The sequence below is a fragment of the Palaemon carinicauda genome, chromosome 6, assembly GCF_036898095.1.
Source record: "Palaemon carinicauda isolate YSFRI2023 chromosome 6, ASM3689809v2, whole genome shotgun sequence".
Classification (NCBI taxonomy): Eukaryota; Metazoa; Arthropoda; class Malacostraca; order Decapoda; family Palaemonidae; genus Palaemon; species Palaemon carinicauda.
This window is the reverse complement of record NC_090730.1, coordinates 91,315,431-91,334,119: the sequence shown is the minus strand read 5'-3', so window position 1 is coordinate 91,334,119 and position 18,689 is coordinate 91,315,431. Positions and strand designations below refer to the sequence as shown.

The 18,689-nt window shown below is 40.0% G+C and overlaps 1 non-coding gene across 1 annotated transcript; it reads right to left on the bottom strand.

The window, feature by feature from the left end:
- Positions 1-16,791: 16,791 nt before the first annotated feature.
- LOC137643392 (small nucleolar RNA U3) lies at positions 16,792-16,997 on the bottom strand. Its single transcript, XR_011044933.1, has one exon. It is a non-coding gene; the product is annotated as a small nucleolar RNA U3 (small nucleolar RNA).
- Between the last annotated feature and the right edge of the window lie 1,692 nt (positions 16,998-18,689).

Sequence of the window (18,689 nt, the reverse complement as noted above, 5' to 3'; positions counted from 1 at the left end):
TGATTCCCCACCAGGAGATAAAGAAGAACCTGAGGAGAAATTGTCCACGTCAGGGCACACAGAACTTAAAGTTTCATCTACGTGAATATGAACAGTAGGAATAGGTCTAGGTGGGGCGTACACCAATACTGAGTCCGGGGCCGCCTTCGGAAAAAGAATATCCTTCCAAGATACGGAAGGGAGATATTGAGCCTTTGGCTCAGCATTCTTTTTGAAACCCCTGACACAGGAATGAAGAGATCTCTGGAAAAACACTTGGTCGTCATCAGAAACATCCTCCGATACCCATCCAGAATGATGTAAATACTTACACACACTGCAATCCTAAGGGTCCCAATAAGAGATTTGACCCTTCATCCTCCTGCATCTAGCATGTGTCCTGCAGGTATCATGACCACCGGGATACCTCACCGTCCTGGCACAAATCGGGACTCGACAATGCATCTCCTTCGAAGATCCCACCTGTAAAGAGGAGAAAACGGCCATGAGTATTTGAAACTTACTAGATCACCGTGCTGAAAAGAATGATTTAATAACATTAAAAAAATTTGGGAAATTAACCCACAAAATGTGTATATCTACCATTTTCGTGATCAGAAAGAGAAAAAAAGGATCACAATATACAGACCTCTTTAATGTCGTTAGATTGGAAGAAAAGCCAACTAAATTTGTCCCCTTTTATCATTTAAATATTGACCAGTTAAAAGAGGGAACAAAATGCTCTTCAAAATAAATAGCCTACCCTCTCCGCAGGGAAAAGGCTAAAAGGAAGGTAACTGAGTTATCTACCCTGCAAAAATTATCGACGCATTGATAAATGGAGCAACCAAAAGTAAAATTAGTAGGCTATTCTTTAAACCATAAACTGACCAGGGTGATCATAACAGAATCCCCCTGTAAGATGCACAATCCAATCCACGTTTTCAAAAGATCTGAATAAAGTGATGAAAATAATTAACAAATTATAATAGTTAAATCTAAAGTCTAGTTAAGAAGAACCTTTCGCAAAAGAGAACTCCAAAGCTGATGAGCATAAAGATACTTCACAAGTTGTTGAAGTAAGGTCTTTATGCCAATTTGAGGTTTGTACTCATCAACAGATTTCTCTACAAAAAGGCAGTCACTAATAATAAAAACATCTGCCTTCATAACATAATATCCTTTATTCAAGCCAATTCGAGGTTTGTACTCATCAACAGATATCTCTATAAAAAGGCAGTCACTGATAATAAAAACACCTGCCTTCCTAACATAATATCCTGTCTTTATGCCAATTTGAGGTTTATACTCATCAACAGATATCTCTATAAAAAGGCAGTCACTGATAATAAAAACACCTGCCTTCCTAACATAATATCCTTTCTTTATGCCAATTTGAGGTTTGTACTCATCAACAGATAAATCAACAAAAAGGCAGTCAATAACAATAAAAACATCTGCCTTCATAACCAGGGCTGGGGAGTCGGGATTCTGAACATCCGACTCCGACTCGGACTCCGACTCCTATAATTTTTTAGAATTGACTCCGACTCCGACTCCAATTTAAAAAGAAATAAGAATAATTAAATATTCTTATATAATTTTCTTATTTTATGTTGCCTATTAGTCAAAATAGCATTTCATCATTACTAGCCTACCAGCCTAGTAAGTAATTGTTTTATTGAAAACATTTCACGTAATTTCTTGGATTCAGCTTTTCCTAGGTTACACGAAACTGTAATCAAAACACCCATCATTTCGAGATGTTTACATATGAATAATGACTTATTTCTAAGATTATTCATATACGTGCTGCATAAAACTATGAATCAGTAACAACTCTTACCTTTTAAATGGCTAATGATGATTAAATGAAGAGTTAATCATGAAATAAACTTTAATGTCCAAAGACTCGTGTGGAGAGAACCACTGATCGCAGGTATGATATTATTGTTTTGGTTTGGCTTATGAATGAGAGATGGCAGGAGCTATATGTGTCTCCCAGTGACTGCCTTTATTCGAGAGGGTGTTAAAGAAAACGGCGGGTAATATGAAACGTTTTCTGAACGACTTTGAAAAAAATGTGACTTAGGATACCAAAAGAGAATATTTCTCCAGCGCAAAAATTTCATTTTTGAGGAGTCGGAGTCGGAGTCGGAGTCGGAGTCGGAGTCGTTGGAATTTTACCGACTTCGACTCCGACTCCGACTCCGACTCCTCTAGTCCATAAATTGGCCTCGACTCCGACTCTGACTCCTCAACTCCGACTCCGACTCCCCAGCCCTGTTCATAACATAATATCCTTTCTTTATGCCAATCAAGGTTTGTACTCATCAACAGATAACTCTATAAAAAGGCAGTCAATAATAATAAAAACATCTGCCTACATAACATCCTTTCTTTATGTCAATTTGAGGTTTTTACTCATCAACAGATATCTCTATAAAAAGGCAGTCACTAATAATAAAAATATCTGCCTTCACAACATAATATCCTTCCTTAATGCCTATTTGAGGTTTATATGTAATATATTAGATATTACTTGTTTAAAACACATGACCTGCAGGTCATTGTGGAAGTAAGAGAAGTGTGAGAACTGCCATAGTCATATTCTAAGCAGGATGCGATTGCCAAACCTCAGCAATGTAACATTTTTCATGAAGAGTAAACACAACGAAGCCCCGTGAGAAAGAAGTTGTCTGTGAGAACGGAACAAGCATCTTCCGGTATAAATGTTGTGTTTACTATAATTCCATAAATGCTGAGATACCTGTGTAAACTTTAGTATGAAATTGGATATTTGTATCAGTTCACTTTACGATGTCATACGGAATGGTCATCTGACCAAACCATCTATACTCCTGTGATGGAGATGTTAACACTTTTCTTAAAGAATAAACTATTTTAAAGTTAACTTACTTAGACTTTACTTGAAGATGTAATATACCAACTCTAATATATAACACATTTTAGATGACATTTGAAGAGAACCCAAATGTGTGTTAACAACAGTTGCACACCAATAAATGGTGGTAGCGGTAAAACTCTAAGAACCAGAGAAAGATCTTCAAGAACCAGCGAATGAAACACTGAGAACCAGAGAAAGATCTTCAAGAACCAGAGAATAAAACTCTAAAAACCAGAGAAAGATCTTCAAGAAATCAACAGTAATGAATCTACAATTTTGACTAAGTAGCATAGTCCACCGAAGAAATGAAACATTTAATACCAACAAATGAATGTTATACAAACTAAGGAACTGGATCTTCAATCAACATCCTAAGAAAACCAAGGACTGACATTCAACGTTTACAAAACATTGAAGAAACATATCCAGGAAGCACTACATTCAACGGAAATCGGACCGAAAACATTCACCCAAACATCCATAGGAAGGAACAACCCAGTGCGAGTGAGAGAGGAAATGACGACATCACACTTCGGCATATATACCGAAGATAAGTACAATTTCTTATTCATTTCAGTTTTGAGCAGTGAGGTGTAGTTACCACGAGTCGATAGTCCATTATTACTGGGGTGAGTTGTTTTGCTAATCTTCAATTTCCTTTCATTAAAGGAAACTGTGTTCAACTTCGAATTCTCGTCTAGAATTATTTTTTCTCTCTGTGCTAATTCCCTTTTCTTTCAGAAGTTCTCGGGAAATATCTTTGTATTAGTATCATTGTTTTGGGGGATTTTGTTATAATCTTTATCATTTAGTGCTTATGCGTTTACGCAGTGGACGTCTGTATTCATATAGATATTTTGATAGAAATGCAAGGGGTTGAAGAGATAGGAAAAGAAATACCGTAAACATGACGCCCCCCGTGAGCCCAGCCCCTGGACCGAGTAACCCAACCACAGGACATGGTAACCCCCTTCCTATTGTGACATTACTAAATGCTCGCTCTGCAATCCTTCCTTTTCAGGGTCAGGTTAATGGGTTCTTGCCTCAGAATGTGGAGTCATGGATTTCATCCGTCGATGCCCATTTAAATGCTAAACGAATCATAGACCCGTTTGTACAATTACAAGAAGCTAAAAGTTTTATAGACTTTTCTAAAGGAGATGCGAGTGCGTATTTATGGGGTGTTTCATTTCAAGAAGCAGTTACCTGGGATGATTTCAAAGTTAGGCTACGTGCAGTCTATGGGGGTGAAGAAGCCTTGGATGTAGTTTTAACATTAAGAAATACACTTAATCAAGCCACTATGACTCGGCTTAATGTTATTGAGAGAGCAGCTCTCATAGCCGATAGGCTTAATGAATATCAAGATATTTTAGGTAATTCCACTTGGGTTACTAGAGATAACATCTCCGTGAAAGATTTTTTTACGATTAATGTATTTAACTTGCATGACATTTATGTTGCCTGAAGCTTTAGTGCGGTGTTTTGATAAAAAGTTAACACCAGCAAGTACGGAATTGGATGTATATAAACAGATAAAGAAACACATGTCTAAGTGTCCTGGTCTTGATCCCGTGTTAACTCAAGTTTTTGCAAAAAATGAAACAAAGCCACAACAAGTAAATGTAGTTAATAATAGTCAAGTTGTAGGAATGACGTGTTATAATTGCAAACGTCAAGGTCACTTGATTGCGGACTGCAGAACGAGATTCTGTTTGATACATAATAGTTTGACTCATTCATATAGTCAGTGCTACTCGCGTAAGACACAACAGAATCCTAGAAATACACAGTCAATTCCACAGTCAGTTCCATATGGAAATAAAAAGAAAAATCCTCATTTCAATAAGAGGAAACAGCCAAACGTCAATGTAGTTCAGAATCCGAAACAAACAAACAGTTCTTCGAATAATGCTGATCCTGGGTCGTCAAACCAGACCTCGCAAGGTCAGACTAATTTTCAGAATGTGCAGAGCAAAGCAAATACCACATAATTAACTCCAGTGATGTTGGGTCAAGGTCATTCATGTCAACATCAGTAGTATTGAATAATCAATTTAATGTTTTATCAGATCATTGTGAGGCAATAGATTTTCCTATGAAACACACGGCCAAATTAAGTAAATCAGTGCATGCTCCTGTAGATTTGCAATGAATTCATACAATAATAAGCCAAAATGAGTTACGACCAACATTATATGCTGTAAATTTAGAACACAGATCATTTACATTATTTTTTTACTCTGATAGTCCACGTAATATCATGGATTTGAGGACACATCATTTGTTGTTTTCGAACTTCCCAATAGAAAAATCCGGAGTAAGACTCTCGGGTATAGGAAATAATGAATTAGATGTAATAGGCGTAACTCATGTTCAGTTCAAGGTCGGTAAGCGCACGTTTGCCGATACATTTGTTGTTGTACAAAACATTGATATGTATCCAGCTGTAATTATAGGATACCCATCTATGGGCAATCAAATCATTATCTTAGCCCCTGCCAAGCACGGCGTGTATATCAAAGGAAAATTCTATAAGTCTTCTAATACCTTAAAATCAGTTTTGGATAAAAAGGAGACGACAAATAAAACAGTGACGTACGTTGAAGAACCAATAACTTGTCTCACTAATAAAGAAATAATATACGCGACCCAACAGAATTCTCGTTCACCCGTAATATCATCTTGCACGCAATAATCGAGCCGAACGTACCTTCGAATTTAATAGTGCAAGTAAAGAAAACATTTACCGGGATCTGAAATGTTAATCCTTTACGACACTTTGAAAACTAACGGATTGTCTGTCACACAAGCTATTTATACAGTAGGCTCACATCAACAATATAATATTGAAGTCTGTAATCATTTAAATACTACTTTAGTAATTCACAAAAATCAACATCTCTTGGATGTAGAAGTTTATAAACATCGTATTCTTACCGTTGCTGAAATCAATCACGCTCAATCAGTTGCGGATGAATCCCTTTTGCAATCTATTAGAAATAAAATCAATAAAGACATTCAAGACGAAGAGATTCAGCAGAAAATTTTTAGACTTTTAACTGAATATCATGATGTTTTTTCCACTACGGATGGATCCTTAGAAAAAACAGATGTGATCGAGCATCAAATAAGGTTAAAGGACAAGCAAAAAATTATCTATGTACCCTCGTACAGACTCCCTATGAAATTCCAGAATGAAATAAATGATGAAGTAGGTAAAATGCTAGAAGAAGGAGTCATTAGGAAATCGAACAGCCCTTATAATTTTCCATTAATAGTTGTACCGAAAAAAGATCGAACATGGCGTATCTGCGTAGACTTCCGTCGCCTAAACGAGGAGATGATCCCTGATCGATTCCCAGTGCCATGTACTGACGATATTTTATCTTTGTTAGGTCAGAATAAATAGTTTACCTGTTTGGACTTACTTAAAGGCTTTCACCAGATATCATTTGAAGAAAATAGTATCCCATACACAGCCTTCAGCACAGCCAGGGGACATTATGAATTTTTACGGATGCCTTTTGGTTTACGTTGTGCTCCCATAACATTTACAAGAATGATTAACATAGTGTTTGGAGACTTGCTAGGGGATATATTGCATGCCTATATGGACGACCTTGTAATCTTTTCCAACACCATAGAAGAACATCTACGTAAATTAGAACTAGTACTACAGAGACTAAGACAACATAACTTAAGGGTAAAGATTAGTAAGTGTGAATTTTTCAAAACAGAATTAGTCTATTTGGGTTTTATGGTGTCAAGCCAAGGTCTTAAAGTAGTCCATGATAAGGTGTCGGCTATCCGTAACTCTCTGATACCTACTAATGTCAAGGGAATACAGCAATTTCTGGGTTGTAGTGGATATTACAGGCATTTTATGCTCAATTATTCAATAATAGCCGCTCCCTTAACTGATCTTACAAAGAAGGGCGTAGATTTCATATGGTCTGAGCAGCATCAACAGGCGTTTAATACCTTGAAAGATGAACTGTGTAGTTCTCCTATCTTAAAATTTCCTGACTTCGGTAAGGAATTCTTCATTGCAACAGACGCCTCAGACTTAGGAGTAGGTGGGGTATTGCTTCAGCAATATGAAAAACAATTTTTCCCGATAGCTTTTTATTCTCGAAAACTGAGAACTTCCAAAAGTAAGTATGCAGTAATAGACAAGGAAGGGCTAGCTATTGTTAATTCACTAGTGCATTTTAAGTTCATAATATACGGTTATCCCGTTAAGGTTCTTACTGATCATAAACTACTAACCGACTTCTTTAAAGGCTTCAGCCACAGCCCCAAACGAACTCGGTGGCATTTGATCATTCAAGACCTTGGCGCGAGAATCGGGTATTTACCTGGGAAAGCAAATATCATTGCTGATGCATTATCACGCAACCCCGTGTCATCTTGTACGGAGCCTTTAGCTGAATTAATAGATATATCAACATCCATGCCTATTGTTAAAACGATATCTGAACAAGAAGATTTGGGCTGGAGTGCTGAATTATTACAGACTGAGCAAAGAAAAGATCAGAAATTAGAAAAAAATTATAAATGCTTTGAAAGGCAATCATAAGGAAAAGGAATATATAAAGTATAAGCAGCAGAATTATATAATCAAAGACAATATTCTGTGTAGGACCGTGACAAGGAAAACCCGCAATACACCATATGTAACTAACGACCAGGTAGTGGTACCAATCTCACTTATTTCCACTGTCCTGAATTGGTTGCATGCAAATCCATTGCATGGACACCCGGGGTTCTCATTAATGTCACAGAAAGCCAAATCATTGTTTTATTGGCATACGATGCTTACAGATATAAAAAAAACACATAGCTAATTGTCGCACATGTCAGGAAAACAAAGGGCATACGAAAACACCTGTCAGCCTAGGGGCTTATCCCGTGCCCAATCAACCCTTTGAAAGGATACATTTAGATTTATTAACAGGATTTTACGAGTCAGACAGAGGAAATAAGCACCTCTTAGTAATTGTAGATGCTTTAACTCGATGTACAGAACTAATAGCGCTTAAAACTAAAACTGCGATTGAATGCGCTAGGAAGTTTTACGAGTGTTACATTTTTAAACATGGAATTCCACACATGATAATCTCAGACTCGGGTGGAGAATTTAATAATCACTTTCTTACCTCATTGTGTGAATTCCTTAGAATAAAGAAAATAAATACCATGATATATCACCCAGAGTCGAATGGGCTAGTGGAAAGAGCAAATAGGAAGGTTTTAAATATATTAAGAGTAACACTAGGGGGATCAGACCCCAACTGGGATATTGCAATACCTGCGGTACTGAGTACTCTGAATCATTCATATCATATATCAATTAAAATGTCACCGCACGAAGCATTGTATGGTACCCCAGTTAGAACGCCTTTCCATGTATTAACGCCTACAACTAATCTATCAAATTCTTTAAAAGAATGTATAAATGCAAGCAAAAGTCGTTTTGATATCCTTCGAAAGAATTTAGAAGAATCACAAATCATAATGAAAAGGAATCATGATAAAATAGCGAAGCCATCTAAAACATATATCGTTGGTGATAATGTATACATACAGGTAAATGTACGTAAAGGACTCCATTATAAACTAACACCTAAGATTGATGGCCCATTTAACATTTTGGAAACATTAACGGGCAATAGGTTTAGAGTTCAAAACGTATCCCAACCCAGCCCATTGGCTCACATAAGAAATCAAAATAAGAGGGAAAGAAGTGAGGGAAAGATTTTTATTTTTTTTTAATTTTTTATAAATATTATATGTTAAAAGTTTATCTTCTTAATACAGGAGTAATTACATATATTTTTCTCGTTACAGGTTTCCTAGATGAAGTTTTTATTGTCCGGAGTGATACTGTTCGCTCAGACATTTTTCTCGTGTGGGATGAGCTCTAAAACTAAAAGTATAGATTTTAAATATGGCACTATAGTTGAAAGACAAGAAGACGTTTTTATTACATCAAGTAACGTAGTTGTTGATGTGCGTATGCAAGCAATTTTTCTCCCAGAGAATGACGTCACTAGCTTAAAGAGCGCCATTTCAAGGTTTGCTGTTTCATTATATGAAATGCATAGAAGACATTTTCCTTTTAATACAGAGAGTTCGCTTGCATCGACACTAAAAGTTGCAGAGATGCTATCTGACGACTTGCAAAATAAGACTTACGAGGAAGAAACTTTGACTCGTGACCTTTTGATGTGGACTGTAGGACACGATAATCTTGAGAAACGTAACCCGTTTATTTTTGCTGCACTAAACATCTTTGGTTCTATTGCAAGTTTGGGCTTAGGAATTTCCAATCGTCTTAAGATTAGTAATCAAAATAAGAAAATTGAGTTTTTGACTCATGAAGAGGAATTGATTATGTCAGAACTAAGGAATCAGTTAGCTTCAATCAATCAGATTATGAGTTTGGTAAATGATCATTCTAGTAATATCAATTAGATTATGGAAGTACAGGATTTGTTGGCAACGTTAACGTATTATGATTCAAAAATAGATCACATACATAATAGAATTGCACATTTCATTGAGAAATCAAAAGATTATGTGGAAGCTATCACGTTAGCGACTAAAGGTGTACTGTCACCCCACTTGTTGCCAATAAGAGACTTCACGTTAATTGTGGAGAACGGACGGGAGAAATTAGGTTATATTCCTTTGTTAGACGCACGTAGGTTAGAATTTTATTACAGCCTAATTACAGTAAGCGTTGAAAATCACAGGATTATGATTACAATTCCCTTTAATTCTTCAGATGCCTGGCAATCTTACAGGATATCACCATTTCCGACTTTCATGACGAATCACTCAAATCCAGTAATATCCAGTTTGACAGGACACGTATTGATTTCCCCAGACAAGGAAACATATACGGTCATTAAAGACTTAAATCAATTAACTCACTGTTCAGACGCAATGGATAAAAAAATATGTACAGCTGAATCATTTGAATTCCATAAAAACTTAATGGATTCATGCGAGTTAGGTATAGTGCTAGACGGTGCTCTCTCCCATGCAAATGAAAATTGTCTGGATAAGCTTCATCCCTTTGACAATAATAAGTTCAATTGCAGACTGAACAACGGCTCGTGGATACGATACGACAAGGCCGGCTTCAATGTATCATGCCCGGACGGATCCACGTCCTATTCCCAAATCTTCGTTGCAGCAGATGGTTGTATCGGGACGTCCCCGAATTATACGGTGCATGGAATCAAGACTATCATCAGAGAACGAGCCTACTTCGCGAACTTCACGTGTTCAACAACAATTCCATCTTTACCTCTCCCATACAATGAACATGTGGTTGATGAAATTAACCGAGATGGACCACCCGACACCGACATATGAAGAACGTCGATTCTACATATTACTAGCAGGAATAAGTGTTACGGTGATGATATTTATCGCCGTTAACATCCTTGTTTGGCGTAGGTTAAAGAGAAATAGTATTGTGATCAAACAGAACGTTTTGCCATGTCCAGATAAAGCTCCTTATTTAATTCAATTTAAAGCCGTTTGAAACTGGCCCCTTCATTCGTTCAAGGAAGTAATATTGTCTTGGAAAAGTGTTGTGCACGAAAAGTAGTTAGTACGCTAGTAATATGTAATAGAAGAGACTATAGAACATTTGCATTTAAAAAAAAAAAAAAAAAAAAAAAAACATTTACAAAATATTTAAAAAATAAATCATTTTTTCGGCACCTAATAAAATATATAAGCCTGAATGTTAAAAAACAGAATCTATGGGCATCTAATAAAATATATAAGCCCTATATATAAATATGTATATATATATGTACGATACCGTGGTACGTGTACGTACCAGGAATTCGTGTTTGTGCACTAAAATTGTATCTTTACCAATGTAACAAATATTTTTATTAGTTACTGTATTATAATAATCTATGTTTTTGACAAAGGTAACAACTATTCTTTAACAAAGTTACCGAATCATATGTATATCAGTATTTTTTTTTTTTTTGATACCATATAATCGTTTGCTAGCAATGTACCATATATGTGATTTGTATTTATCATGCATTTTTTCTTTGTTTTGGCAATATTTATTAAGTATGCATTATTATTTTTTTAATGTGCCTATTTGAACATTCGTTCTCATTTGCTTATGGCTAAAGTTAAAAAAAAAATAATAAATATATATATATATATATATATATATATATATATCCAGTCACACTCCTAGTAAACATATTTTGACGTATTTAAAATTTAGGTAGCTGACCGAGCTAATGTAATATATTAGATATTACTTGTTTAAAACACATGACCTACAGGTCATTGTGGAAGTAAGAGAAGTGTGAGAACTGCCATAGTCATATTCTAAGCAGGATGCGAATGCCAAACCTCAGCAATATAACATTTTTCATGAAGAGTAAACACAACCAAGCCCCGTGAGAAAGAAGTTGTCTGTGAGAACGGAACAAGCATCTTCCGGTATAAATGTTGTGTTTACTATAATTCCATAAATGCTGAGATACCTGTGTAAACTATAGTATGAAATTGGATATTTATATCAGTTCACTTTACGATGTCATACGGAATGGTCATCCGACCAAACCATCTATACTCCTGTGATGGAGATGTTAACACTGTTCTTAAAGAATAAACTTTTAAAGTTGACTTACTTAGACTTTACTTGAAGATGTAATATACCAACTCTAATATATAACACATTTTAGATGACATTTGAAGAGAACCCAAATGTGTGTTAACAACAGTAGCACACCAATATATACTCATCAACAGATGTCTCTATAAAAAGGCAGTCACTATTAATAAAACATCTGCCTTCATAACAAAATTCTTTCTTTATGCCAATTTAAGGTTTGTACTCATCAACAGATATCTCTATAAAACGGATTTTGAAGCAAAGCGAAAAATCTATTTTTGGGTGAGATGGCCTTGTCGTCCTAATGGAAGGTTCCTATTGGCAGCTTTCTAAGGGATATTTAGCTACAGTGATACTCCCAGAGAATTGACCGTAGGTCTCCAGAATTCTAACTCATGGCGCGAGTATTCTTAAAATTTTTCTTAAGGATATCACATAATATCAGGGGACATATATCTTGATACGACACATGGCAATCTTCACCCCGAATAGCATTTTCGCTTCAAGAGGGAAGAGTGGTGAAATTGAAGGGGAGCCGTTATCAAGGTTACCATTCCTCCCCTACTATTACAGGGCTCCAAGATGGCGCTCATTCCTTGTAGCATTGAGCATGGTGCTACAGATATAGTAGTTTCGGGAGAGATTATTACCTAAGCCTTTTCTTAGAAAAGGAGGGTGGGTCCATCAGAACGACATGGCCATTTCACCCAAAAATAGATTTTTCGCTTTGGTTCAAAATCGGTTTTTTGGGCTCAAGCCATGTCGCCCTGATGGAAGTTTACCAGAGAATTACTTGAAAGTACTGTATCTGCGGATTTCTATAAGTGCCTCAACCTTGGATTAGCTTTTAAATGGTCATCCAGACCATTGAGAGATATGACGATATCGTTATACATCACTACCAATAATCATGGAACAATGTTAGGGCTTCCTGCCCCCTGCAGGGAAGTGTCTTTGCTAGACAGTAAAAAGCTTCAAGGTTTGTTTGTATACGTGCAGGAACAAATATAAGTATCAATCAGATCTATATGTTTCTATGTATCAGTACAATAAGTAGAAATTTTACTGAGGAAAATAAGTAAAAGAACTCCGGCCACTTTTTATTTTGCTACTAATGGGGCGAAATAAGATGGAATTACACATTTTTATTCATTTATTTAAGTTAAATGAGTAAAATGGGGTAACATGTGTAATAAATATAAAGTAGAATTATACATTCAACATATACAGGCAATGTTTTTCTACCTCAAAGGGAACAAAAGGGTTAATGCCACTCATAATAATTGATAAAATTATCAAGATAATTTTACTGTAAATGTTGGATACTATCAACACTGTGTACAATGTACACATGGCACAAGTGGCATTTGTATGATTCTTCACCTGAAAATTGAACAGTCTTAGTGTCACCAGGGTGACACTCACATAAAAGGATATTGCACTAAAAAGAGTCAACATCTTTTCACCCGAATTGAGAGTCCCAATCAATTCACTGTTCATCGCAGCACTGGACAACAAATGTCACTACACTACCTGCCGCCACCACATAACGTTTGAGTTCGTGCACTTGCTTCACATAATGTTTGTAAAACACTCTAGAGGACTTCCAACCGGTGTATGAGTGATATGAGTGAAGACGCTCAAACTCCATATACTGAAAAAAGTTCAGTGAGGAAGCAATTTTTCTCGGATCATGGCCTGCGGGTGTACTGTCAGGATCTGCTCTGCGAATAAAGTAGGTGAGCTTTGCCCTCAGCTGTTTTAGGGATAAGTTTGATCCTGAGGTTTCACATTTGAAGAGCTGTCCTCCCCTAAAGTCTGAAGTTCTTCGAAGATAGACCTTTAGACATTCTACTGGACATAGAGAGACATCTTCCTTCAGAGGGCAGATTCTCAAGGGACCCCACCTTTTAGTGGGTAGCTCGTTCTTGGCGAGAAAGGTAGGATCAGGAAAGAGATTCAGTTCTTTCACTTCTGTGAACTGAATATGGCCCTCGTCTCTTGATAGGGCTACTATTTCACTAATTCTAGCCCCTGAGGCTATAGCGAACAGGAAAATCACTTTTTGGGTTAGATCCTTAAGAGAACAATCTTCATTGTTCAAGGCTGAAGCATAGTGCAAGACTTTGTCCAGAGACCATGAAATGGGCTTCGAAGGGGCTGCAGGTCTAGTCTAGCGCATGCTATCGGGATCTTGTTAAAGATTTCGTTCGCAAGGTCCACCTGGAAGGGGTATACAAGAGGTCTAGTCAAGGCTGACTTGCACGTAGTTATCGTGTTGGCAGCCAAGCCTTGTTCATGAAGGTGGATGAAGAAGGACAAGCAGGAGTCTGTTGAGATTTATCTTGGCCTTTTTGCTTTAACGAAAGTAACCCACCTTTTCCAAGACGATTCGTATTGTCTTCTGGTTGACTTTGACTTGTATTCTTCTAAGAAGTCTATACTGCCTTTCGAGATCCCAAATTTTTCTTTACCGCCAAGGCGAGAAAATCATGAGATGAAGGTTTTGGGTTCTCTGTGATGAACCGAAGACAGTCAACTTCTGAACCAGTTGAGATAGAGCTGGGTTCGGAAGAGGGACCAGCCTCAGCTTCAGTTCCATCACTAGGGGGAACCAATTTCTCTTGGGCCACTTGGGGGCCACTAGTGCTGTAGTTCCCTTGATGGATCTCAGTTTGTTGAGGACCTTCAGCAGGAGATTGGTTGTAGGGAACAGGTAAATCCGGTTCCAAGCGATCCAATCGAGGGACATGGCATCCGTCGTTTCTGCCAGAGGATCCTCATACGGGGCTACGTATCGAGGTAGTTTCTTGTTGTCGTTCCTCGTGAAGAGGTCAATCTGCAGTTCCGGGACTTGTTCCAAGATGAAGGAGAATGAGTCTGCGTCTAGGGACCATTCTGACTCTATCGTCTATAGCCTGGATAGAGCGTCCGCCATCACATTGCGGAACCCTTGTAAGTGAACTGCTGATAAGTTCCATCTCTTCCTTTTTGCTAGACGAAAGATGGCTAACATCACATGGTTGATGTGGGGCGATCTCAAGCCTTGTCGGTTCAGACATCTCACTATCACTTTGCTGTCCAAGACCAGCCTGATGTGGGCTGATCTGTGAGGTGATAGTTTCTTCAACGTCAAGAGGACAGCCATGGGCTCCAGAATATTGATGTGAAATGTCTTGAACAGGGATGACCAAGTCCCTTGGGCTTTCCTTTGATGGGAGTGACCTCCCCATCCTTCCGTCGAGGCATCCGTGTGAATGGTCTCCGATGGGGGAGGTGGTTGTAAGGGAACGGTCCTTGTTAGGCTCTTGACCTTCGACCACGGTTTGAGAAGTGATGTGCGTTTGATGCGTATCTTCTCCAGACTCCTGACGCATCTTTCGGCTGTGCTCTTAGCTCTGTGTCTGTTACTACTGCAAACTGGAGAGAGCCCAGTACTCTCTCCTGTTGGCGTCTTGAGATCCTGTCAGATTTCAGTAGTCTCTTGACAGACCCTGCTACCTCTCTCCTCTTCCTTGGTGGAATGGAGAGGCAGTGTATCTTCAAGTTCCAATGGATTCCCAGCCATTGAAACTCCTGATCTGGAGAGAGTCGAGACTTCTTGAAGCTGATCTTGAATCCTAGATGTTCCAGGAACTGGATCACTTTCTTGGATGCTTGCAGACAAGCATTCTTGGATGCTGCCCACACCAGCCAGTTGTCCAGGTACGCTGCTACCTGAACACCTTCTAGGCGTAGTTGTTGTACGACTGTGTCTGCAAGTTTTGTGAAGATCTTTGGGGCTATGTTTAGTCCGAAGGGCATGGCTCTGAAGACATACTATATCTTCTGTAACTTGAATCCTAGGTAGGAGGAGAGGGGGCAGCTGACTGGGAGGTGCCAATAAGCATCTGCCAGGTCTATTGAGACTGTGTATGCCCCTTTTGGTAACAGGGCCCTTATGTGTTAAGGATTAACATCCTGAACTTGTTGTTCTCGATGAACTTGTTGAGGGGCGACAAGTCCAGAATGACTCTGAGTTTGTCCGAGTCCTTCTTGGGAACACAAAACAGCCTTCCCTGGAATTTGATGGAATTTGCTTTCCTTATAACCTTCTTACTCAAGAGTTCTAAGGTATATTCTTCCAATAAGGGGGTGGAGTGTTGGAAGAATTGAGGAAATGACGGTGGAGACTTGTTCCATTTCCATCCTAGTCCATTCTTGATTAAGCTGTGGGCCCAGGGATCGAAGGTCCAACGATCCCAAAAGTGTTGGAGCCTCCCTCCTACCTGAAGCATCTCTTTGCTTAGGATGCCCGGAGGGTTTACCACCCTGACCGCGTCCTCCCCTGTCTCGGGAGGGGTGTCTTGAGCAGCCCCGACGGGAACCTCTTCCTTTCGGACGAGAGTTAGTGGTTTGCCTCTCAAACCCTGGGTTGAACGCGGGTGACTGGGCAACCAGCAGTTGAAGTACCACTTGGAATGTGGTCTGTGGTTGAGCAACCACTTGGGGCACCGTGGTCATGGTGACTGTAGGATGTTGCTGGGCCGGCCGAGAGGGTAGTCTTGGCTTCTTCGACTTCCGTTTAGGTTGGTGTCCCGCATCTGGGGAAGACTTCCTCTTTGAAGAGATGCCCCACTTCTGGAGAAGGTTCCTATTCTCTGTGGCGGCTTTTTCGACCATCTCTTTGACCGTTTTACTCGGAAAGAGGTCTTTACCCCAGATGTTGGAAGAAATCAGCTTCCTGGGTTCGTGTTTTCCTGTTGCAGCAGCAAACACAAACTCTCAACAGGCTCTCCTAGCCTTCATGAAGGCGTACAGGTACTTCACCAAGGTGGCCATATGCATTTTGGCCAGGACCGTGAGCATGTCTGGGGTGCCTTTGTGGCAGTTCTGCAGGAACGGGGAGGCTGTAAGCCTCTCTTTCGTCTCTTGCTCCCTACGCAAGAGAAAGTCTGACAGCTTAGGGAGATTCTCGCTGAACTGTCGTCCCATGATATCTGCATCTAGCTTCCCGACTGAGAAGGTTAGGTGAACTTCCTTCCATTCCTTCTCATCCGTTGGTAAGGCTAACGATAGAGGCCTACACTCCTCTAGTGCAGGGCATGGTTTGCCTGTCTCAACTGCCTTGGCAACTGCCTGGAATGCCTTCGACGTAAAGGGGAAGGTTCTGGAAGCAGGAGCAAGAAAGGTATTTTTTTTTTTAATTGAATTTAAAAAAAAAACCACAGGATCCACATTGGATTGGAGCTCAGCCACTCTGCCTGTGACGTCCTCCTCCACTCAAGGGCAAGCCCATGAGGGAACGGTCTTCAATGCTCAGGAGTAAGTAAATACTCAAGAGCCGCTTCCCGCTCAGAGGACGACACTTAACCTCGTCATCATGGTTGAACTCGTTCCAAGTTTTGGACTTGAAATCGTCAATCACACTATAGAATTGATCCTATGTAGTATGATCATAGGGTGTTTCTTGCTCAATGTCGACACTTTCGAGTTAGTATAACCCGCCTTCCTCAGGCTGCTCGGCAAGAGAGCCTGTGCCTTGTCGTGGTCGAAAACCATGGCCTCCTTCGGTTCTGTCTCCTCCTTTGACGCTGGCTCATGCTTCAGTTGAATGAAGCAGTTAGGGTAGGCATTGAAGCTCGGCCGGAACTGAATACCGTCTAGGGGGACAGCTCCCATCTTCTCTGAGATGTCGAGTTTGCCATTGGTAATCGGCATATACTCCGCATACCTCCAGGGGTTAATCTTGGACCAGGATGGCAGGTCTAGAACTCTGGGTCCCTTGTAATACCCTCGGGAGGCGGTGATCCGTGCTTCATGGAGCTCTCTTTCGAGCTTCACTTCCCTTTCTTCGCCTTGTTTGCGAAGATTCTCCATTAATGAAGTAATATGAGCCAAAACTGTCAGGCTCATGGCATCTAATGGAGGGGTAGGAGCTGTAGATGGTGTCGGCTCTAGTGCCGGCACGGGTGGAATGTTTTCACCCACTCCCGACGACTCAACGTCTTCTTCTCCGTCGGTAGGTAGAGTAGACTCTTCCCCGGGATCGTCCATAAGGAGATCCTTCTCTGTATCTGTGGAGACTTCAGACATCCTTTCCTCCTAGTGGATGTCCGTGCCTTGTATCGCCTCACTGACGTACGTCTCAATTGCAATCTGGATGCAGGGAGGTCTGGGTCGTGTTTGGGGCACGACAGCTTCATTACCCGCTTAGGGGAAGAGCAAGCTACGCATCCTGTAGTTGGGCAGGTACGGTCCCGGAGAGTTCTGGAACCCTCGTACTCAATTGCGCAGCTTTTCTCGTGCTGCATCTCTCGACTCCGCTGACTTGGGGTCGTTGAAACCTTCGACCATCTTGGCCGAGCAGACGTTGCAGTCCTGGGGGTCCCAGTACTGCAAGGTTTCGGTGGTAATGATGCAGGCAGCATGAGTCCTGCACATAGTGTGACCACAAAAGTTCTTACTCTTGTGGTTGCAGTATATCACCTCGCACTTCATTTTGGGCTCCTCCTGTAAAGAAAGGAAATATAAATGAGTATGCGGTTATTTATCACACTTGATAAATAGGTACTATGCAATAAATATATTGGTATCTTACCCATTATAGCTAAGTGGAGGAAGGGAAACCTTGCCCTGCACTGGAGGAGTGCAGACCCTTCTCCATTACTCTTCCCCCCGATGATAGGCACTGGAAAGACATCCAGTCGACCTTCACGGTAGGGAAACTAGAGCCTGACGTAGCCTGTCGTCAATTTAATGAGGACCTCCCAAGACTGAACGATCACCTCCTTCGTAGGGAACAGGATACGAAGGAGAGACTTGCCGTGTCGCTGTCCCATCAGGTACAGCTTAAGCTCATGGCCGGGGATACTAGAGTCCCAGACTTTTATATGGTCCTAGCTAAGTCGCACTTGGCGACTATAACCAAGGACCTATATAGCTTCACTAGGGCTCGCAGAGCCTGTCGTGAATTCGTGTTTGCTAACGCGACAGTGAAACACGAACCCCGGAGGCTGATTTCCTCCAATATCTGGGGCAAGTATCTCTTTCCATTTACCTTGGTGAAAGAGATTGTGGACAAAGCTGCCACGGAGAATAGGAACCTTCTCCATAAGTGGGGCATGTCCCGCAAGAGGAAGTCCTCTCAGG